The sequence below is a fragment of the Prionailurus bengalensis genome, chromosome D4 (genome assembly GCF_016509475.1).
Source record: "Prionailurus bengalensis isolate Pbe53 chromosome D4, Fcat_Pben_1.1_paternal_pri, whole genome shotgun sequence".
NCBI lineage: Eukaryota > Metazoa > Chordata > Mammalia > Carnivora > Felidae > Prionailurus > Prionailurus bengalensis.
The window spans coordinates 83,863,602-83,888,343 of NC_057359.1; the positions used below are offsets into that span (position 1 = coordinate 83,863,602).

At 37.6% G+C, this 24,742-nt stretch overlaps 1 protein-coding gene and 1 long non-coding RNA gene across 3 annotated transcripts in view; one reads left to right on the forward strand and one right to left on the reverse strand.

Moving 5' to 3' along the window:
• The window catches only part of LOC122475169, a 33,084-nt gene extending 14,844 nt beyond the window's left edge, over window positions 1-18,240 (forward strand). The window contains exon 2 of the long non-coding RNA XR_006295104.1: window positions 18,052-18,240. This is a non-coding gene — a long non-coding RNA (uncharacterized LOC122475169). The remainder of the gene's footprint in view (window positions 1-18,051) is intronic.
• NR6A1 (nuclear receptor subfamily 6 group A member 1) overlaps window positions 1-24,742 on the reverse strand; it is a 233,972-nt gene that overhangs the window by 143,172 nt on the left and 66,058 nt on the right. The gene's annotated exons all lie outside the window — the stretch shown is intronic.

Here is a 24,742-nt window from a genome sequence, read left to right on the forward strand (position 1 = left end):
TATGCCTAGAATAAAACTGCCTGTGTTCAACTTCCATAGATACTACTGAAGAGCTTTCAAATGTTTGTCTCAATTTATACTCCACTTCTGCTGACAGAGATTGAATATCTGGGTTGTTCTCACCAACACTGTATAGTCCATTTGTTTGTTATTTTAATTTTAGCCATTCTAAATGGTGGGTATATAGCACTACCCTCACTTTTTTTTTCATGTTTCTGTTACCTAGTGATGTTGAGTACATTGGTCCAGAGTGATAGATCTATGTTTGGGAGGTAGATTTAATAAATTTTAGGGACCAACTGGTTGGACAGAAGGAAAAGATAATCTAGAATGACAGAAAAAGAAAAGACACTTAGGGAAACAGAGAAAGGACCGAAAACACATTCACTTCTGCAACTATTTAGGTTTGAGTTTGCTGGGGCACCTGGATGACTCAGTTGGTTGAGTGTCCAACTCTTCATTTTGGCTCAGGTCATGATCTCACGGACATGGGATTGAGACCCTTGTATTGGGCTCTGCGCTGAGCATGACGCCTGCTTAGATTCTCGCTCTCTCCTTCTCTCTCTGCCCTGCCCCTGCTCTCTCTCTCTCAAAATAAATAAACATAAAATTTAAAAAATTTAGGTTTGAGCTTGCTAATGGGAAGTGAGATGTCAGAGCATAAAGGTTCCAATAGAAAACTAATTTAGAATAAACAAAAATTTTCAACAAAGGGGGGGTGGCGCTCAGGCAGCTCAGTCAGTTAAGTGTCTAACTCTTGATTTTGGCTCAGGTCATGATCTCATGGTTCATGGGATCGAGCCCCGTCTCAGGCTCAGCACAGAACGTGGAACCTGCTTAGGATTCTCTCTCTCTCTGTCCCTCCTCTACTTGTGCATGCATGTGCTCTCTCTCCCTCTCTAAATTAATAAACTTAAAAAAATAAATGAATAAAATAAACAAAAATCTTCAACACCAACTATATCTTAGGTAGTAAAGAAAACAGATTTATAATCCTAAGAAGACAAAATAAAAAATAAACTACAGTACAGTATTTCAAAAATAGAACCTCACAGATGCTTAATATCTCCCCACTACAACTTCCAGGAATCCTGGGAGGATAGAAAGAAATCTATAGAGTGGTAAGTCCCAGCAAATGGAATTAAAGAAAAAGTCAAAGCTTTAACAAAAGCCTAATAAAAGACACTAACTGCCATGTATCATGAAGACATCAGTTAGACAAGAATTTTCTGTTTTCAGACAAGAAGGCCACCTCTGATACCTATATCATGTTTCTGTATTATGAGAACATGAAGAAGAAAGAAAAGCAATGGTCACAATTAATCAACAAAATATATGAGGACAGGGGCGCCTGGGTGGCGCAGTCGGTTAAGCGTCCGACTTCAGCCAGGTCACGATCTCGCGGTCCGTGAGTTCGAGCCCCGCGTCGGGCTCTGGGCTGATGGCTCGGAGCCTGGAGCCTGTTTCCGATTCTGTGTCTCCCTCTCTCTCTGCCCCTCCCCCGTTCATGCTCTGTCTCTCTCTGTCCCAAAAATAAATAAACGTTGAAAAAAAAAATTAAAAAAAAAAAAAAAATATATGAGGACAAAGGATGAGGAACAAGATTTGGAGCTAGGCTCTGTCCTCTGAGATTCACCTCATCACTACAATACCTACTTAAGTACTGTTTCTTACCAAATATTACATGCTGGTTAAGGGCCTGGGGTCTGGAGTCAGGCAAATCTGCATTCAGAACCTAACTCTGTCCTCCTTAGCTATTTGACTCTACGCAATTGACATCCTCCAGCTTTGAGAATAACAGCAATTACCCACAGAACTATTGTGAACAATTAATGAGATGATACAAGAACTCAGTATAATGCCTGACCCACAGGAAGTGCTCCATCAATGTTAGCTGATATTATCATCTGTAAGATGGGACCAATTCATATACCCATAATATTGAAAAGAAGTACAATGACATGTATAATGCCTAGCTACACAGGAGAAACTCAAATGGTAGATAATATTATCCTCTACTTTTAGAGAATTCTGTCATGAATGATTAGGGAATCATTCAATGTCAAACTTAGTATGAAGTGATATAGTGCACCGATTAAGAACACAATAGGTCAGCAACACCTGAGTTCAAATCCTGACTTTGCTATTTATTAGCCATATGATCTTGGACAAGTTATTTACCTCACTATGCCTTCCTGTTTTCATCTGCAAAATGGAAAAAATAATAAGTACCCATCTCACTGGGTTGCCATGAGGATTATATAACCCTTCTTTTAAGTACTTTATACATAAGGGGCCTAAAAACAAAACCTGGAGCATAAGTACTATATGAGATTTTCTTATTTTAATAGTACACGTTTTGTCTCACACTGTTTTCCATCAAAGAAATGAGAAAACTAGTTAGGACGAAGGCAATCTAAATTTTTTTTTTTTTTTTTATGGTTAAGGGAAGCCCAATGGAAATACTCATATACTCATCCTCAAAAACTGAAGAGGGGGAGGCTGAAAGAAAAACAAGTTAAGACAGAGGAACTGTATCATTATTCAACAAATGTGACCTAATCTATCCAGAAATAGTTATGAAAAAAAAATGTGCTTTCTGGTTCTGCCCTAACTATGCAAAAATTCAAATGAAGGAAGTTTAAATTCCACAGAGAGAAGGAAATTACTTTTCCTAGTCTTACAACAGCCTGATAACCAACATACCTAGAGGAACTGATGCATCTGCACGTCGTTTTTATATTAGGGAAACATTACTTAAAACAGAATAACAAATTCTGGAAGCCTTCTTAAAAATGTCTTTCTGCATTATACTAGCATTTTCTTTTTGCAGTCCACAAATCTTCACCTCTGGGCAAGTCAGAAGAGGTATCTAAAGAGGCAAAAATGCATGCAAGTAAGCATACTTTAGAATTGAAGGAAAATCCCATGCTTGTTCTTAGAAAGAAGGTCATGAAATTGATCCTGTGGATTGGCTTCTGTAGCTAACTTACAAAGTGAACAAAGGGGCGTCTGGGTGGCTCAGTCGGTTGAGCGTCCGACTTCAGCTGAGGTCATGATCTCACGGTCTGTGAATTTGAGCTCCTCGTCAGGCTCTGTGCTGACAGCTCAGAGCCTGGAGCCTGCTTCAGATTCTGTGTCTTGCTCTCTCTCTGTCCCTCCCCTGCTCATGCTCTCTCTCTGTCTCAAAAATAAATAAAAACATTAATAAGATAAATAAAATAAATTTTTTAAAAAAGGTAACAAAATACTAAGCTGCATCACCACAAATAAAATTGATGAATTGTCATTTACCCGTTTAAGAGTCTATGCCTCCTACCGGGCTGTGGGCTTCTTGAAAAAAGATCTTATTCATCACCAGCCTCTAGTACATTGCCTGGTACACATGGAAGGTATTCGATAAATGGTGACTGGATAGTCAGTGAACACCTCCCCCTTGTGAAAGGTACCATGTTAGGTGCCAGAGAGCCCATAATGGTTTACTTATATTGATGCCAAATGTTTTAGACTATTTAAAAATTAAACAAGGCCAGATTTGGTTAAGGGGCTGCAGCTGCAGTTGCACCTGCTCTCATCCCAGACTTCTTCCCACAGCAAGACTAGCCTCCTCTGCATGCCTGCTGAAGCAAATCAAATATTTCTCTCGAATGATGGAGAGCCACTTCGCATGCAGCTCTGCTATGTGTTCTTTCTGCTCAGCAAAGGAGGCAAACGCCAGAATCTTTGGTAATAAAAATGTGATGGCTAGCAAAAGCAGGTGCTGAGTAAGCTTGGTACACTTCCAAGTGAAGTCCTGCCATCTAGAATTCTGAATTGAGGATGCCAAACTCAAGAACATCTGGATTTGCTCCTCTGGCTTTGAGCTTTCTCTGAGAGAGGCCAGGAAAAAGTATGCTGCTGCCAGTATGTGTATGTGTAATTGCATACTCAAATACTGTACTTTGGATAAAGTCCAAGACTTGGCAAATGGATGGAATGTAGCACATGGGTCTTCCTGAATAGAGAACCATGCAAGGGAAGGGTTTCCTTGCAGAACACAAACTAGGCAAGGTGTGAATTGCCCCTCTGTGTCACATTTTGGAAGAATCTACCCAGGAGAATAAATATTTGGGAGTTAGTTGGGGATGGGGGGAATGCTCAGAAGTATATGAGAGGTAAAAGAGCACTATTTCCTCAGAAAGCATTAAGCTCATGAAACAGTAACTATTGTCCCACCCCCCCCAAAAAGATAAATATATGTGATTATAACTTGGTATATACAGAAAAAAAAAATATTGAGCTGCGGACTCTGGCAGACAGACGGTGTTGATACTAAACACTGTGAGCTTTGGCAGCTGCACTATGTGCTCTTTCAAATTCTTACATCATTACTCTGGTAAAGGCCCTCTACCAAGTTGGCATGGGTTCTAATGTGGTTTGGAGAGAGAATTTGCCTTTTTTTTTTTTTAAAGATGACCTACAAATAGCCTTTTTTCATACAAGAAAATGAAAATATTTCTCTTTACTCTAGGTTTTGTTTTAAAGGACAAAGCCACATTGCTAGGTTATTAAGAAAGTGTTAGAAATAAGAAACTGTTAGAAAGATGACCTACAAATAGCCTTTTTTCATACAAGAAAATGAAAATATTTCTCTTTACTCTAGGTTTTGTTTTAAAGGACAAAGCCACATTGCTAGGTTATTAAGAAAGTGTTAGAAATAATTCTGAGATTTTAAAGACTGCTCAATACAAGCTCTAAAAAGACTCCTAAAACAGTACATGAATACTGCTTAAAACAGCGATGATCTATTTGTGGCAATTAAGGGTCAGTTATAAAGAATGATAATTATCTTTAGGGGCACCTGGGTGGCTCAGTCAGTTAAGCGGCCGACTTCGGCTCAGGTCATGATCTCACAGTCCGTGAGTTCGAGCCCCGCGTCAGGCTCTGTGCTGACAGCTCGGAGCCTGGAGCCTATTTCAGATTCTGTGCCTCCTTCTCTCTCTGACCCTCCCCTGTTCATGCTCTGTCTGTCTCTGTCTCAAAAATAAATAAACATTAAAAAAAAAAAAAAGAATGATAATTATCTTTATATTCATACTGACATTGGCAGCTTAGGTATCCTTCAAATTTCTTTTAATGTTTATTTATTTCTGGGAGAGAGACAGAGACATAGTGTGAGTGGGTGAGGGGCAGAGAGAGAGGCAGACACAGAATCTGAAGCAGGCTCCAGGCTCTGTCAATTGGCTCTGTCAGCCAATATGAGGCTCGAACTCACAAATTGCGAGATCATGACCTGAGCAGAAGCTGGATGCTTAACCGACTGAGCCACCAGGTGCCCCATTTGTGGTATCCTTTAGAGGCCAAGAATGGGGAGCCCTCCCTACTTCATCCATGAGAACTTGGACAAGTTTCTTGACCTCAGATTATGTCCTCATATACAAAATAAAATAGTAACATCACTCTACAAGATAGTTCCCACAATATCAAGTACATGGCAAATCTTAAATATTAGGTAGGTTTATGAAAGACACAAACTTTAAAACTGGTGTTTAATTAGAACTACCATATACTTAATAGAGCTAAGTGGCCTGGCTTTTCCCCAATCAGATTCAAGAAGGGAAAAAATTTATATATAAGCTGGTTTCAAGACTGAGTTTGTTCTCTTTAAATAAGTGATGTCATAAAAACAAGACTTCATTCTCTGTACTTCCCCAGTAATATCCAAAAAAAAAAAAAAAAAGACAAAATTCCAAACCTGAAAAATGGCAGGTTCAAGAAAAAAAATTTTTTTAGCTCTCATAAATTAGGTATAATGTGATATGTTTAGAGACAGGATTTTGTTTCATTTTTATCATTAAATATTTCAAATTTTCATAAAACCAGTGATAATAGTAAAATAACCATTACTCATATACAATAATGACCCAGGTTTTGCCACATTTGCTTCAGTTACAATTATAATGCTTTTATTTTTGAGGTATAATTTGCATATGGTAAGGTGACCAAATCTTAAGTCCGATGAATTTTTACATATGTATACATAACACATAACCACCACCCAGAACAAACTAGGGAATATTTACAGCAGCTCACAAGATTCCCTTGTGTGACCTTTCTGCCCTAAAAAGTATCTCTTATTCTGAACTCAGATAGCATTTTCACTTGTTAGGTTTTCCTCTTACCACTAATAATCAGATATAGCCTTTACTTTTCTGTTTTCCTAAACAGACTGCCAATGTCTGTTTCAATTGTACATCCATTAAAAAAAAAAAAGTTTATATAAGACCCTTAATATCAGCAGTAGTAAAAACAGGTAAAACATCTGAAAACCACAGTAAAAAAAAAAAAAAACCCACATATTTAGAATGCACAAAAGCCCCCCAACATTTTTAAAGAAGCAGAAGGCTAAGAATGGTAGCACAGAAGAAGCCAAAGGGAAAATGGTATTCACTTTGATTTAAATAAATCCTAAAGAAAATGCACTAGACATTTTTTAAATAAGAAAGACTGTAATCAGTATACACGCCTAACCGTATTTAAGATAATATTCAACTGAAAATTTAAACCCTTAATATGCTCATTTTTATTGCCTGTCAGTATCTGAATGAATCCCACTCCAAATACATTTTTTTTAAAGTTTACAACTATTGGGACACCTGGGTGGCTCAGTCAGTTAAGTGGTCAGCTTTGATTTCAGCTCAGGTCATGATCCCATGGTTGGTGGGATTGAGCCCTGTGTTGACCCCTGCATCAAGCTCTGTGCTTACAGCATAGAGCCTGCTTGGGATTCTCTCTCTTCCTCTCTGCCCCTTCCTTGTTCACTTTCTCTCTCTCAAAATAAATAAATAAACTTGAAAAAAAAAAAGTTTACAACTATTTTAATGCTATGCTCTCAGGCCTAGAAGCTGACATTCTTCCTAAATTTAGGAGCCAGATTCCTACACAATCTTAACCCAATACACACACAAATTTGAAAAGCACCCTAATCAGCAATTTCTTCAGGGAGCAAAGTGCCCTCAGTAACTGCAGAATTTAGTACTGGAATCAAATGACATAACCTAGTTGATCTGATATATTCAGCAATATGTACCACTATTCAATTAATATGTTCATGTGACTGTATAACATATGACCGTAAATTATTTTGGTACATGGAAAACAGTGGTGTGGGACAGAATTATCTTGGCATAGTGACAAATGCAATAACCACTACTTTATCAGAAGGGTTGTTGGAAGCATTAATTAAGATAACACAAAGAAAGGGTGCTACTTTTCTTACCTCCTCAGCAGTTCTTACCCCTTAGACTTACATGAACTAAGCTGTGATTTGACAGAAATGCCCTCTCCTCACCTCCATATCCTGGAGCAGCACAAATGAAAATTCTACTTCTAATAGCCAAAACTTTCACAAATTCATTTGTGAACAAAATTATCTCTGAAAGAATTAAGAAGTAAACCATGGGATAAATTCCTTTTTATGAGTTTGCTTTCACATAACCTAGTTAAGACACCACTGCAGAAACAAAATTTTGAGAAGGTGGTATGAAAGCCGCAAAGGGAAGAGCTCCAATCCTAAGAACTCTCTAAAAACAAAAAAGATATGTTGAGGGCATGTCAGGAAGCAAAGGTACCCAAATTGGAGGTGGCTTACCAAGAAATGACAACCACTCTTGCTCCCATATCCAGATCTCAAGTTCCCACTCAAGGTGCTAGCTAAGCATTTATGGTTAGTCCTTTACACAGATGTTACTCTTCAAATCTTTTTGTAGAGTCTACACAAAAATAGAGCAATTATCATAACTGGCTGCTTCTGATCATTGTTTATTTTGTAGACATAAATAATCACCTGCCATTTTACTGGCTTTATTGTGACCAACATGTTAGAGAGGATGCTTTGATCTCCAAATTCATTTATTAAGGTGAAAACTGACTACCTCTTATGTTTAAAAGAGTAGTAAGCTCGACTTTTACAACTTTATTCCATCTGCTTTGATCTAAAAAATAAATGTATCAACTCAAGTCAGCACTTCCCATTCTCTTATCGTAGAGCCATTTCTAAGGAGCCAAAGAGGGTACTACTTAATCAACACTAATATATGAACAAAACTGTTCACATTTTTCACTGATTTTCTAACTTAGGAGTTGAAAATAAGACATTTGACACACACATCCCAAAGCAGATGCACACTACAACTTCTAGAATAGATAGATTACAGGGTTATCATTCACATCTCAAAAGGAAATACTGCATTTATTTAAAAAGCAATATATTTAAATGATTTAATTTACATACTGTTTAGATAAAAAATGAATTAAGAAAGGAACACTTACAGTCTAATATAAACATTTATCAAGTGCCAGATATACTGTATATCTAATACAATGGTTCTGCTTTCACTGAGTTTATATTAGAGTAGAAAGGATAAGCCTTCTGCACAATTCTAAAACAAGGTACACACTGAGAAATACTATAGAACCAAGGAGGAAAGAAGAGATGTTGGGGAGAAATCTGGGAAGGCTTTAAGAAGAATCTGGCATAGGGAAAAAAATTAATTCTACCCGATCCAGCCCATATTGTTTTCAACCCTCTGGGCAATTAGGCATTTACTGAAAAGCCTGGCACCAGACAGACCAAGGCTCTGTGACCTTGAGCAAATCACTCTCATATTAGTCTCATTCCTCATATATAAAGTGAGTATTATACCAAATACCTGGCAGGACTGTTCAGGAAATTAAATATGAATGATTTATATATTTTTGTAAGCAAATTTATATATTATATATATACATATATATATGTTTTATCTACTTATATATACTTAAATATATACACTTAAGTATAGGTAAATACTTACATATTTTATATATAAATGTAAATATTTACATATAATAAATTGTATATATATATATAAATGTACATATTTTATACATATATAAAATACATGTATATATGAAAATCACAATGCCGGACACTGAAAGGATGCTCAGGAGGAGGTTAGTTATTACAAAATCTACTAAATGCTGAATCCTATGTCAGGTTAAGAGTGCCTCTGCGTCTGGACACTGCATGGCATGCTGTTTAACTGCTTTTATTTTCCCAAGATCATAAAAGAGCAAGTGCCATGTGATTTGCTTCTTATTCCCCCACAAGGAGAATAAAACACACACAGTAACAAAACTGTACAATCACTAACAGAGGAAACAGTAAGACTCAGAAAATACATGGTGTTTACAATAAAAACATAAAAAATTGAGTTCATAAAGTATAGAAGAAAAATGTTGCTAAATATAAGATTTAGGCAATCTGCATTGACTGATCAACCTTTTACTGAGGTTCCACTAAGTGCAAACTAAGCCCCTTAATACTATGCTAAGCCCCAAGGAGATGTCAAAACAATACGCCAGGGGTTGTCTCTATTATAGCTGGCTGCAGCCCTATGAGTCTTAACTCTGAAGGGATTACGGAAGTTTCAACCATTTGCCTAGAGTTTTCTTAACATTTGTGGACTCCACAGCAGTGGTTCTCAAAGTGTGATCCACAGATGTCCTCAAGACCCTTTCAAAGAGTCTGCAAGGTCAAATTATTTTTGTACTAATTATAAGGCATTATTTGCTTTTTTTTCACTATGGTGACATTTAAAATGATGGTACAAACCCAGTATTGGGTTAAACTGCTGACTTTAGCAAAAATCAAAGCACTGCCACCAAAATGTATTGCCAGTCACTGTATTCATCACTGCCATACACTCCAGGAAAAAAAAAAGCCATTTTACCTTAAGAACGTCTTTGATCAAGCAGTAAGATTTACTAACTTTATTAAATCTCAATGTCTGACTACACAACTTTTTAATATTTTGTGTGACAAAATGGAAAACGCATTTAAACACATTTCTGTACACTGTCTCCAGGAAACGCACTTTAAGCCACTGTTTGAGTTAGCAGTAGGCTAAACTATCAGATTTTTTCATGGACTACTATTTTACTTGAAAGAACAACAGAAAATTATGGTTATTCAGGCTTGGATGTTTGACAATTATTTCCTTGAAAATGAACAAAGTGAGAATGTCATGATTTCAAGGAAAACAACTAGCAGTACATGTTGCCAGTGATAAAATTTAAGCCTTTAACAAAAATTAGAATTTTGGAGGGGCGCCTGGGTGGCGCAGTCGGTTAAGCGTCCGACTTCAGCCAGGTCACGATCTCGCGGTCCATGAGTTCGAGCCCCGCGTCGGGCTCTGGGCTGATGGCTCAGAGCCTGGAGCCTGTTTCCGATTCTGTGTCTCCCTCTCTCTCTCTGCCCCTCCCCCGTTCATGCTCTGTCTCTCTCTGTCCCAAAAATAAAATAAAATAAACGTTAAAAAAATTAGAATTTTGGAAAATTTTTATCTGTTGCTGTGAGCTTCACACCTTCCCAGGAGGTGTTTCCCAGGAGATTAGCAGTGAGATTAAGAAAGTTGATTTGGATTTTTATGATGAAATGTGTCCACATCTGGAAAATTTACATAAATTGTTAAACCAGTGTTCTTCACATGAACAAAACATGATGTTATAAAATGATTCATGGGTAAAAGACCCATGCAAACTGTAAGATAGACTGGGGGATTTCAATGGAACAGAGTATGAAAAATTCATTGATATGGTTTCAGATTAGGTATTAAGAACTGATACAGCATCAAAAAGGAATATATGCAATTACTTGAACTATTAAAATTCCCCTTTTTCCATAGATATCTATGTATAGAGGCCAGATTTTCTTCATATACTTCAGCCCAAACAACATACTGAAACAAATATGCAGATGCAGATATATGCAGATATGAAAATTCAGTTGTCTTTTATGAAGCCAGACATTAATGAGAGCTGCAAAAATACAAAATAATGTCACTCTTCTCACAAAGGTTTTGTTTTGAAACTATACATTTAAAAAAAATTTTTTAACGCTTATTTATTTTTGAGAGAGAGAGAGAGAGAGAGAGAGACCGAGAGAGACAGAGTGTGAGCAGGAGGTGGGGCAGAGAGAGAGAGGGGGAGACAGAATCCAAAGCAGGCTCCCGGCTCCGAGCTGTTAGCACAGAGCCCAACACGGGGATGGAACCCATGAACCATGAGATCTTGACCTGAGCTGAATGAAGTCAGACACGAAACCGACTGAGCCACCCAGGCGCCCCAGAAACTATAGACATTTTTATAGTTATTTTTATTTTAAAACATTATTTGTTGCTGTGTAATAGGTTATTTTTATTTCAAATGAATGAATACATATTTTTAAATTTCTGTTTTAATTTCTATTACAGTGAAAGGTAACAACCCACATAAACAAAAGCTCTTGGGAACCTCAATAATTTTTAAAATGTCAATTTTGTGTGTGTGGCAAGAGATCTCAGAGATCCTGATTTTGTTGTTTTAGTTGGTGTAATTTTGTTTTTATGGAAAAGTATAGAAATTGAAGTAACATATAGCATAGTCAAAACTTGAATCTGGATCCCCTGACTTCAATTTTACATTCATTCTACACCATAATTCCTGTATTCATTAAGACAGTGGCTTAGAAACCCCTCATTGCATTCTTCCCAGTAGGCAGGAAATTAGACCAAATAATTACAGTAATAACAGTAACTGAAACTTGAATGTTATGTGCCATGTATTTTTAGACTCCTGCTTTCACTTAGTTCTCACAAGAACTCAGTGGTATAGGTACAATTAATTACTTACCTACATTTTTCAGATGAGAAACAAGAGGTTAAACCACTTGCCAAAAATCACCCAGCTACTAAATGGCAAGGCTGGAATCTGAAAATAATACTTCTCTAACAAAGAGAGATATCAGCAAAAAAAGCTTTCTCATAACTGCCAATCAAAACATTTGTGTGGTCATCAGCAGTGGCATTTATGAGAATAAAGGACCTGACACTCTGGCCCAGTATACCTTCAGATACAGACAAAACAAAATACTAGCCTGGAGTATGGCCACACAAATTTAGTTCTACACAGAGAATGGCAAGAAAACAAGCAAATAGGGAAATGTACTAGATATAACCAGGCTGCCTCTCTTCCTTACCCATCCAGCATCTCTACCATCACCCATTAAAAAGAAGTGACAGGAGTCAAGGGTGAAGGATTCGTCACTGACATACAGCTGGGGCAGTGAAAAGTCTTGGCAGGTGTTCTCTAAGCCGTAACTCCTCTTCTATGCAAACAAACCCCTAAGCTGAGTCCTCCTGGCTTTATCACACGGAGCCTTGACAAGAGCCATCATTAGTGTCCAAACTCCACTTTCTCCAGGCTGATGACATGTGTCAGGCCTTGATTCCTGGTGCCATTCCTGCCTGCCAACTCAGGAAAGGCTCCTGTAATGCCTTTGGCTTTTCTGAAATACCTCAAGTCACAAGACAGCAGCTGACATCAACTCCCTCCAGAGAATGGACACTTGGCCAGGAGCCCAAGCTGAAGTGAATATGGAGGTTCTTGATCTTTATTGAAATCATTCCTACCTTCTCACTGGCAATTAAAATAAATTCCTCCCCTGAGAGCAGCCAGAGGTTCTGCAAGCCTCTTCCATCCAGTGGTAGTCACCTTTGATTAGAGAAAAGTGTTAAAGTGTAGCAGCAGCTGATAAATGTCAGAGCCTGAAGGGCCTTCACAGACTTTTGATCACTTACAGCTATTCCTCATTTCAAACCATGGACAGTTTTTATGCCAACACCACTCAGCATCGCTTACTTAGTCAAATACTTCAGGTCAGGATGCCAAATTCAAGTCAATGGTCCATTTGCACTACTTCTGGGTACATCCCTAAGGCTAAGATGTTTGACCTACCAGGCAGATAGACTTGGAAGTACTTTTCAGATGGCCAATAGGACATTGGGAAACTTCTACAAAAAGCATGCTTTTTCATGATGGAGAGGCAGTGTGTTCTAAGTAAACACACATGCGTGCCCACAAACATGCCCGTTGTATGACTCTGTCTTCATTTCCCTTCTAAATCCATTTCCTCACCTATTAAATCTTAGCCTAAATCAGAGACTCCCAAATGTCCACGAAATGTCTATATCAGAATCCCCTAGGGGTTTCTGAAAACTATAAAACCCATTCCTAGAGGATTTGATTTACTAAGTATAGGACAATGCCTAGGAATCTGCATTATTAGCAATTCACTTTTCCCACCATCATACTTTTAATTCTGATGCAAAGTCAGATTTGGAAATCATTACTAAATGACCTCTAAAACTCCTGATGGCTTCAAAAGTTGTAAAACTAGGCGAGCCTGGGTGGCTCAGTCAGTTAAGGTCCGATTTCGGCTCAGATCATCATCTCGTGGTTCGTGGGTTCGAGCCCAGCATTGGGCTCCACACTGGCAGTGCAGAGCCTGCTTGGGATTCTCACTCTCTCCTCTCTCTCTCTGCCCCTCCCCTGCTCATGCTTTCACTCTCTCTCAAAATAAATGAATAAAAACTTTTTAAAAAAGTTATAGGGGCACCTGGGTAGCTCAATCAGGTAAGCAGCTGACTACGGCCCAGGTGATGAGTTCACAGTTCCTGAGTTCAGGCCCCAGGGCTGGGGTCTTCCAAAGCTGAAAGATGTGAGTTTTCAGATTAAAAGGGCATGCTGTAAAAAAAAATTAGGAAAAAAAAAAAAAAAGCGGGGGGGGGGGGGGGGGGGGACCTGGGTAGCTCAGTCGTTTGAGCATCCGACTTCAGCTCAGGTCATGATCTTGCAGTTGTGAGTTAGAGCCCCGCATCGGGCTCTGTGCTGACAGCTCAGAGCCTGGAGCCTGTTTCAGATTCTGTGTCTCCTTCTCTCTCTGCCCATCCCCCACTTGTGCTCTGTCTCTCTCTCTCTCTCAAAAATAAACATTAAAAAAATTTTTTTAAGTTATAAAACTATAGATTGGAACTTATTTTCTATTCTTTCATCTCAGGATTTTTCCCCTACCCAGATTAGCATTCCCACACAAACATCAGGATTGTCCAATTTTAAGTTAGCAATGGAGAAATAAGTCTAAATCCAGTATGTCAAGTATTAACAACTTATCCAACCTACACAATACTATTTCATTTAGGAAAGTATGAGGTAGATGTACCTCATCTACCTCAGCTTTTCTAGAAAATATACATTCAAAAATAAAGCTTTTAAGACACATACTTTGCAAAGATTCAACAATTTGCTGGAAATAGCCAAGAAAATCAACATTCAAAGATCATTTGCCTAAATGCTATAAATGAATAAAGTTGGTTGTAGAATGAATATGTCTAGTTACCTATAACTTATGATGTCTTAACACAAAGTTATCATCTACCTGAGATAATACTAAACTTTGTAAGAACAGAGGTCAAGTTTTTAAAGCATACATAGTGTCATATGATTAAAGTTAACCCAATAAACTAAAATAGGTCAGAAGAAGAAATACCTAATCTTATATTACTGATAGATCATCAGGATTTCATCACTGTAAAAAAAAAAAAGGAACGATTGAGTCTTTCTTTGATCACTGTTCTTATTTACTTCATTAACTGGTTATTGCAAAACACATGCCTCTTGGCTCTCAAGGACTTTTAAAGTCCCTGCCAACACTTTTCACACAGTGGAATAAAACCTAAGATTCTTTCCAGCTCATTCCTTAATGCCCATGAATATTAACTACAGTATGATTTTGATTCCCATATCTCTTATGACTTTATATTCCTAACTCAATGTACTTATTCAGTTTAGCTGAACAACAATCCTTGGTAGAGTTACTTAGAAGAGTTGTTCACAGATTATAGATATCCTATGAATTAAACTACCATGGAAAAATAAAGTCCTGCTTCCTGTGGGTTTGCAAAGTAATCTTGAATAGTAATAACTCAAACACATTAAGTCACTGCAACTAAGGGATGGAGAATTCAGGTGGCCCTTAGAATATTTTGATAGGTTTTAAAGTACATGTCCCATTTGAAAAGAAATATTGCCAGGACACCTGAGTGGCTCAGTGGGGTAAGCATCTGACTCTTGGTTTTGGCTCAGGTCATGATCTCATGGTTCGGAAATTCGAGCCCCACGTCAGGCTCTACACTGCCAGAATCCTACTTGGGGGCGGGGTGGGGAGGGGGCAGGGGTGGTGGCACCTGGGTAGCTCAGTCGATTAAGCATCCAACTTCAGTTCAGGTCATGATCTCATGGTCCATTAGTTTAAGCCTCATTTGGGCTCTATGCTGACAGCTCAGAGCCTGGAGCCTGCTTCAGATTCTGTGTCTCCCCCTCTCTGTCCCTCCCCTGCTCACACTCTGGCCTGCCGGCCCTCTCTCTCTCAGAAATAAACGTTTAAAAAAAAAAAAAAAAAAAAGGAATCCTGCTGGGGAGTCTCTCTCTCCCTTCTCTCTGCCCCTCCTTGCTTGTGCTCTGTCTCTCTAAGTAAATAAACTTAAAAAAAAATTAAAAATATTAAAAAAAAAAGAAATATTGCCTTTTGGCAGTAGGCTAATTTGCTATTTCAGTGAGGTGGCCTGCCCACCTCTTGTCTTCCAGACTCATCTAAAATATCTGAAATACCCTGATATAAAGTTGTCATGTCAAAAAGTAAAATGTTCCAAGCTACTGAGTTTAAATTTCTCTTTATACTTCTCAACTCTCTGATAAAACCTCAAACAGGCTAAATATAAGAATGATCAATAATTCCATATACAACCACAATATTTGGTGCACCCTTTTTTCCCCCTCCCTAACATTCAAATAAAAACTCTGGATCTAGCAGTCTCCTTTGTAAGCACGGCCTTGAAACAACACATTCTTTCAGCCTAATTTAAGGCCAGAATTAGTAGTCTTAGTGCTGAGATAAGATCCAAACTAAACAGTTGCTGGAGGAATGGGGAGAGGTGTCGAACTGTTGCAAAGTAAATTAAGTTCATTCAAATATTTGTGTTAATTTCTCATCTGGCAACTTCTTTTAGAAATTCTAATTGTATAAGCACAGATTTACTAATTACTGGTTGGTATCCGCAATTAATACAGAAACTGATGAAGCCTAATAACTACTTTTCCAGAGACCATCATTGTCCAGTAATCATTATCCAGTTACATCACATAGATTATGATATAGAGAAAGATGTGACTAGATGTGACTAGAAAGATGTGACTAGTTGCAGTACTGCTAGCAAGCAGTCACTTCTAGTAAAACGGAGATCTAAACTTCCAAAAGCATCAACATTACATCAGTGGCAAGACTGGATTGCAAAATCTTGGTCTAGACCTCTAGTCAGGATTTTTTTAAGTTTATTTATTTATTTTTGAGAAAAAGAGAAAGCAGAGGAGGGGCAGACAGAGAGAGAGAAAGAGAGAATCCCAAGCAGGTTCCGTGCCATCAGTGCAAAGCCCGACATGGGGCTCTAACCCACAAACCATGAAATCATGACTCAAGCTGAAATCAAGAGTTGGATGCCCAACCAACTGAGCCACCCAGGTGCCCCTATGGTCAGATTTCTTAACCTGAAGTTCATAGGGAGGCTATAGATGGGTTCTTGGATTCCAAAACTGAAAGTGCTTTCAAAATTTTGTGTTTATATGCATATATTTAGGGAGAGAACCTACAGCCTTTCAGAAAGTTTTTAACTATATTATCTAATTTAATCTTCACAAGCAATATGTAGTATTACTATACTATTATTCTTATTTTAACAGATTGAGGAAATTGAAGCTCATGGGAGATAAAAAAAACTTTAAGGTCACAAAGGAAGTGGCAGAGGATTATTTTTAAAAAATGTCTTTGAAACACACATATACAGATACATATACAATGTAATAAGCTATTCAGAAAGTGTTTTACCTGTAAAATAAGGGTTTTACATTAGTGTATATGGACTTAAAACCAAATTATGGATAAAATATGCAATTTTATTTGCATATTTGTAGTATGAAAATAATTGTAAATGATTTTAAGAATTCAAATCATTTTGAAAAAACATATATAAAAACACATAAATTATAATATGTGTCATGTGTTGTTTTATACACCTGATATATATTACCTCATTTAGTTCTCACAATAAACCAACACGTAGATACTGTCATTATCCCCATTTTATGGATAAGGAAACAGAGAAACAGAGTGGTTAAGTAATTTGCCCAAGGTCACACACCTATTAAGCTGCAAAGTTAAGATTCTGGATCCAAATCTGTACTCTACTATGCTATATTACTTCTCCAAACACTCAATATATGAAAAAATTAAATTATGGTCACTCTAAAGGAAAAAAAGAGAAAGCCAAAAAAGAATCGAATTTGGAGAAGTCTATCATGATAAGGTTATTTAATCTATTCTATTTTAGCACATATGAACCAAGAGCAATGAGAAAAGAGAAATCTAGAAACTACTACATTCACGTTACTTTCACATGAACAAGCTCATTTGATTTTCACAGCTGTGTGCACAGGAAGGGCAAGTGCTATTTGTCCCGCATCTTAAGGATGAGTTAGCTGATCCTGAGAGATTAATCTCACCACTCATCATTACCTGACCTTTCCTGCTTCTAGGACTTCCTGTGCAATCTTTCCTCTATTGGAATCTTTCCTTCTCTGTCTAGCAAAAATTCAACTGTATCTTTGAGGTCCAGATCAGATATGACCCTTAGATATCTATCTTTCCTAGCACTTTGGGGCACAATTAACCCTTTTCTCTATTCTCCCTCAACATGATTCATATCATTCCACCAGCACAGCAATCATCCTCTTTGTCATCAGCTGTGTCTACATCTAGTTCCCTGGGCAGACACTGGGCTCCACGATGGCAAGAGCTAATCGGAGGAGAAAGAATCCTAGGATTTCACCACCAAATTAGCAAAAGGATGAAGGAGAACATTAGCAGTTAGTACGGCTAAGAGGAACACAGATTCACAGTGACAAGCTGTTGTCATCTTTATAACTTAAGAATTTGTCCTCAAAGTTAATAGCAATTCTGCCAAACACTTCCAGAGATGCTCCCTGTGTAATCCGTGGGAAGCGTCTGGACAGACAGACACCTGAGACTGTGACTCCTCTGCTATGCTACTAATCCCTCAAATATATCGTTTTATTGAGTTTATGCTTCTTGTTTCTTTCAAGTATATCAAGAGGCCTCAAGAGGACTATGAAAACAATTACATCTCTAAGTTGGAGCAATGTGGGTTTCAGTATTTCGTAGTACCTCTGGAAAAGGAAAGAAGGTAAGTCAAACAGTAAAGGATGGCATGGTGAGTTTTGACAAACTCAAAACCAATGTAAATCAAGAATGAAATAGACCGATATATTAAATTTGTAGTTTCTATCACTCTTGGCTAATTTTAGCCTTAACTTTTTTTTTTTTTTAACTCTTAAGCTTTATCCTTGCATTAAGTATATAAACACCTTAGCAAACTCATTTAAAAGACCCAATGTGTGCCTCAAACTTGCCTGATGGTAAAAACTAAAATTAAGGACTTAAAGCAAATTAAAGGAGTGAGGATAATGGTGGCCTTTCGTGCCATGAAAATTACCTCAAATACAGTGGGAACACCCCTATGTCATTCTAGAAACCTACCTTTCACGCTGCTCTAGTTTTTCAAGTCTATGAAAACCATGCTTCTTAGAATGCCATGAATTTGAGCAATGGTATTTTGTAGACATCTAATGGCTTGGAGCAGCAGAAGTCAGTATTTTTTAAAAGTCTGAACATTTGTCCAAATGGTATAAGGCATTGACATCTCTTCAAACTATCAGATCAAAAGGAAGACTGTTTAAAGTAAACACATTAAAGAGTTTTTAAACTACTACACAGTAACAGTTGCTTGATTTTTGTTTTCATTTGTATACAATTCACTGTCATAACACTGAGAACTCAACAAAGCTGGCTAACTGGAGTGTTTTGACAGAGGGTGAAATAATTAAATTGACATAGAATGTAAACAGTTTACATTCATACCAAATTCTCAGTGGTTGATTTTTTTTTTAAATGTGTACCACTTGGCTGCTCTAAAAATGAATTTGAGAAGAGTCAATCTTTAATACTTAAATCTAAAGCAAATGACAATAACTATCCCTGATTAAAGATTAACCTTAATTCAGCCAGCAGTTCTGTAAGCCCTTCTACTGAGCACTCCTAGATCCCTCCCATTAGAAACCCCGCATTCTGAAAAGTTGCATATAATTAATTCATGCTCCAGATTTTTAATCAAGGACATTCAGTAGCCAATAAAAAATAACTAGTATGTCTATAATGTACCAATACTCTTCATGCCAAAAGCAAAGACACCTGACATTTTAGTTAACTCTCTGTGACCTTACTGAGGAGAAATGCAGGCTTTCTACTAGGTAATGGAGTTTTTGTTTATTTTTTGTTTTTTCAATATGGAAAATCACTTGTAGACAATCACTGAACCTCTGTGGTAACTCAGCAATCCAGGATCTCAACTAGAAAGATCACCAGCTATTAAGGTCAATTTTTTTCATCGTCCTCTATGAAATATTTCACCTACAGACCCACCTACTATTAATACAAGTAAATGAGGAGAAAATGTTTACTTATTTGACTTAGCTCTCACTGAAGATGTTACCCCCTGATACACAACAGTAAGTTTTGTGGTGGACAAGGAAGGAGGAGATCTGATCAATGAATGAGCTTTGCATTCAAAAAATCCAACATTCAAGTTCTGGCTTATAACCTTAACTCCTGGCTATGTAACTTTGGGCAAATCATTTCATTTCTCAACTCAGTTTTTTCATGAGGTACAAGTGGGTTGTTGAGAGTTTAATGAGATAAAAATATACAAATCCCAGCATATAACAGAGTCCACAATGTATGTTAATTTCTTTCTTACCCATGCCCTTTAATAATGAACCTACTATAAAAATGAGGTACTCGACATTTTCAGAATTAAAAAATAATACCATTCAAAGCCATTTTCTCAGCCATCCACTGGAGTTGGCTTGCATAAACAAATGCAGCCTCGCCAGTTCATTAAGTTCATTAGCTCTCTGCTGTACACAAACTGATTTCATAATTTAAATACTCTCAACCTGAAATCTGGAAAAGAATATGAGAGCCTCTATCAGCAGTCATCTCACTGCTTAATGGCTCCTGGAACATGGGCACAGGCTGAAGAAGGGCTGACAGGGCCAGAACCCAGCCTTCAGAGGACTCCAAGGAACATTCAACGCTGTCGGTGAGTTTGGGATTTGAAAAAACCACCGACCGTTGACTGTACCTTGGGGTCTTTACAAACAGCACTACATTTCCTGAAGCAAGGGAGCAGGCTGTACCTTCACATGTCACATAAGATCACCAGAAACAGTCCTGCTGCCTGTCCCCCAAAGGTGATCCAGTGAATTTTTAAGAGCTCCTATTTCTATTATCCACTGTTCCTTGCTTTTTGTTGTGTTTTTGACAAATAAGTGCTTCATTTCAATAAGATAAGGAGAACTCCATGATAATACCTAACGTATTTAAAAATGCCTCCTAGGGGCGCCTGGGTGGCGCAGTCGGTTAAGCGTCCGACTTCAGCCAGGTCACGATCTCGCGGTCTGTGAGTTCGAGCCCCGCGTCGGGCTCTGGGCTGATGGCTCAGAGCCTGGAGCCTGTTTCCGATTCTGTGTCTCCCTCTCTCTCTGCCCCTCCCCCGTTCATGCTCTGTCTCTCTCTGTCCCAAAAACAAATAAACGTTGAAAAAAAAAATTTTTTTTTAAATGCCTCCTAGAAATATGCCACCCTGGTGAGAAATAGGATTAGCAAGAAAAGACACTAAAAATATGTATTTCGGTTTGGAGCCACATTCAATTAAGTATTTTACACCCATTTCTTCCACATCCCCTTAAAACTTTTATTAAGGGCAAGAGAAGGATTTACTAAGCAAAAATAGCACAAAACTATCTAATATCTGCACAGCTCTTATCACATCCTACCTCCAATTACAGTTAATGTGGTTAAGTTTTGACAGCCCTGTTAGAACATGAGCTGTTTGAAAGCAACTATTGCTTCACTATTTCTATCCACACATGTGCTTATTTAAATGTTTGTTAAATTCAAGTTAAAAAAAAAAAAAAAGGTCTGGAGTCAGAGATCTGGGATGAATCTTGGTTAGACTTCCTAACTAAGCTCTGTGACCACAGGCAAGTATCTGAGTCTGTTTTCTCGTGTATAAAATGGGAAATAAGAACACTTACCTCATGAAGTTTTGAGATTCAATGAGATAAAATGTAAAGTGCTCTCTACCATTCCTAGCACACAGCAAATACTCAATATATGTAAGCTACTATTAATATTTAACCCCAAACGTAACCTGTGCTAATTTACCTTGAAAAGCACTATTTCTCAGTTCAAAACAGAAGGAAAAGCCAGGACCCTCAACTCTTGTTTACATCTACAAGGTATGCAAGCACTGCCCTTGTGGTCATAGAGCTACCTGTTAGCTTCTCCAAGGGCTCCTTCCATTCTCTGAAACATAGTTTCTCATCTTTAAGGACCTCCCAGCTCTAGTATCAATGTTATCTATAACTATGTGGGCCCTCGACCACTGGTTACTGAGAGAGATGCCAGACACAGAACTCAAAGAACCCGTGTGGAAAAGAAGAGCCAAGAATTCGGGAGTGCCAAGGCAACTCCACCAAATGGAAACACTGATGGCTGCACTCAACATTCATTGCTGTCGGTGGGTTTGAGTCTGAATCAACTCACTGATCAATGAATGCAAACTGCGGACCAAACAACCTAAGGGAAGCAAAAGCAGAGAGTCACTTGAGTGCATCAGCTACTGCTGGGTGGATGCTGCTGCGGTCTCCAATACACTGGTTAAAGCCTCTCTTACTCTCTTTGGTTCTATTATGGAATAAGCACTCTAAATTCCTAGAATTCTTCTTTTTCTTTTTTTTTTTTTTTAAATGTTCTAGAGTTAAATGATATTTTATAGGAAGAACAAACTGTATACCTTGACATCATACCATATTAAAAAATTAATGCTTTCATAATTTTTTAAATTAAAAAAAATCACATACTCATTATTTAAAATTCAAATATTGAGGGGCACCTGGGTGGCTCAGTCAGCTAAGCGTCCGACTTTAGCTCAGGCCATGATCTTGTGGTTCATGGGTTCAAGCCCCGCATCAGGCCCTGTGATGACAGCTTGGAGCCTGGAGCCTGCTTCAGATTCTCTGTCTCCCTCTCTCTCTGCCCCTTCCCTGCTCATGTTCTCTCTCATAAATAAATAAACATTAAAAAAAATTTATGGGAATGCCTGGGTGGCTCAGTCAGTTAAGAGTCTGACTTCAGCTCACGTCATCATCTCATGGTTCGTGAGTTCGAGCCCTACATCGAGCTCCGTGCTGACAGTGTGGAGTCTGCCTGGGATTTCCTCTTTCTCTCTCTCTTTACTCTCTCTCTCTCTCTCTCTCTCTCTCTCTCTCAAAACAAATAAACTTTAAAAAAAATAAAAGAAAGAAATATATGAAGTAAAAACTGAAAATCCCTTTCCTTATGATCTTTCTTTTCCTCAGTGGAAATCACTGATAAATATAATAAACAGTAAGTTTAATAACTTGTTATAATCAATATAATAAACTTGTTATTTATATTAGTATTATTAATAAATAAATATCATAAACTAATCACTTATTTTATGACCTGTGAGACGTTTACCCATATACACACAAACAGATATATATTGGGATTTTTGGGGGGTGGCTTAAACAAAAACAAGCTGATTTTACATTTACTGCTGTACAATCTGTTTTACTCAGCTATACTAGACAGCTATTGTAGATAGCCTTCTGAAACAATCTTGCTATATATATTGTATTGGTTCTTTTTTAAATATCCATATAGTATGCCTTAGCATGAATACCCTGGTTTTCTTATTCAAATGCACTTAATCTCTTTGACCAAAACTGTGAGACCCATTCACTGTGACCTTTGCAAACCACGTCCCTCAAACTAAGAGGGACAAAGAAAAAAACTAAGTGAAATGGGAAATGCACATTATTTTTCTTAACAAAATGTAAAATGTGGTATCAATTTTCTGACTTCTATAACATGAGATGAGCCACTAAATCTTTCATGATAATGACAGGAAGACAAAGGCCTTGGTCATCAATAATTTAATCATATACTTAAGTCTGAGATAGGGAAAAACAGATTCTCATAGCAAAAGTCAAATTCAGTAAAGCATTAGGAAAACAGTCTTATCAAGTTAGCTTTCCAACTTTTTTTTCCTCAGGAATAGGAAGGAAGTAGAAGTACAAATACAATGAGCCAAGAACTAAAAAGAGAATCAAAGCCAAGATGCAAAAAATGCCAAGAATTCAGGAAGAATATGGCGTTCAGGCCAGGGTTTCCCAACCTAGTTGTCACGTACCAGAATCACCTAGGTCAGCTGCTCTGAAAAATGCAGATTCCTGAGTTCTACCCTAGACCAGATGTAGGGTCCCAGAATCTGTATTTTATTATAACAAGCATTCTAGGCATTATTTTTCAACAACCAATTATTTCCAGATTTTCTGAAAAAATCAGAAAAGAATGTCCTACATGTTCTTTGAAAAACGTACACCTGAACAAGTATGCCACTTATTTACCCAGAGGATAAATAGTCTAAATATGCCAATAAAAAAAATAACACATTTCAGCCACCAAAATCTGCAGTTTCTCTTAGATAAAACTAAATGCTACAGGAAGGCGAACAACTGTGGGAGTTTAAGGGTATTTTTCAGAGTGAAGGCTGTAAATAAATACTTGCAATAGAAAAAAATACGTGGCATGTACAGGGAACACTGAGCAGAACAGCTCTGAGACCGTGTGAGGGAAATCATGAGGAGCAGTCCTGGAAAGGCAGAGAACAAATTACATAAGACCTTGTGAGCCAGGGGGAAACATGCAGAATTAGTGAAACAGAGAGCCACTTTAAAGTGCTGAGCTCCAAAAAGAGATAACGAAAGCAAGGTTTTGGGAAGACTGACCAAGCATATGAAATGGGAAGAAGAGAAGAGAGATGTGAAAGAGACAAAAAGAGAAAGAGAGAAAAAAAATCTCTTGTACAAATAAGCTGAGCTAAATCTGAGGCAGCAGGAGTGGAAGGAATAGAAAGGATATCTTCAAAAGGCTTTTTGCTTTTGTTTTTGTTTTTTGTTGTTCAAAATAGATTTCTTTTTAGTACGATGTAGTCACTGAAAATTTTATACAAAAGAGAAAGTAGTTGCCTCCCCCATCATTCTGTTCAGTGTATATCTTCCCAGGTATTTCAGAGATATTGAAAATACATGTATTTGTATTTAGAGAAAATACCACAAATTATATATACTGTTCTAGAACCTTTTTTCACTTAAAATATTGTGGCCATCTTTCCAGGTCAATAGACCAGATCCACCTTCCAAGGAATTGGCTCAAACAGAAAAGATAGCAAGGAGTCAAAAATGGTGCCTTTCTTGACTAGATTAAGAGCCTGGAGTGCATTAAGAAATGAGCAATTTCAAAATGGAAAAAAGAGAAAGTTCATTTTCTGAAAAGAGGATGCGTATTTGTGATTTACAAACATAGAGCTAAAAGTGAATGAGCTAAGTACAGGAAGAAAAAAAATTTTCTTTTATTGAACAGTTATTGGACACATACTATGCACCTGGACTGCAAAAGAAGCCAGATGTGAAGAAAACAAAGCATGTAGTGAAAATAGTGGACCAAATTCTAATGAACAAATAATTTTAAGTGTGAAAAGGTCTGCAAAAGGAAAAGCAAAGTTCTATAGGAGCAAATAATAGAAGGGACCAATCCAGTCTTGGGTGTGAGAAAGGCCTGGGAAAG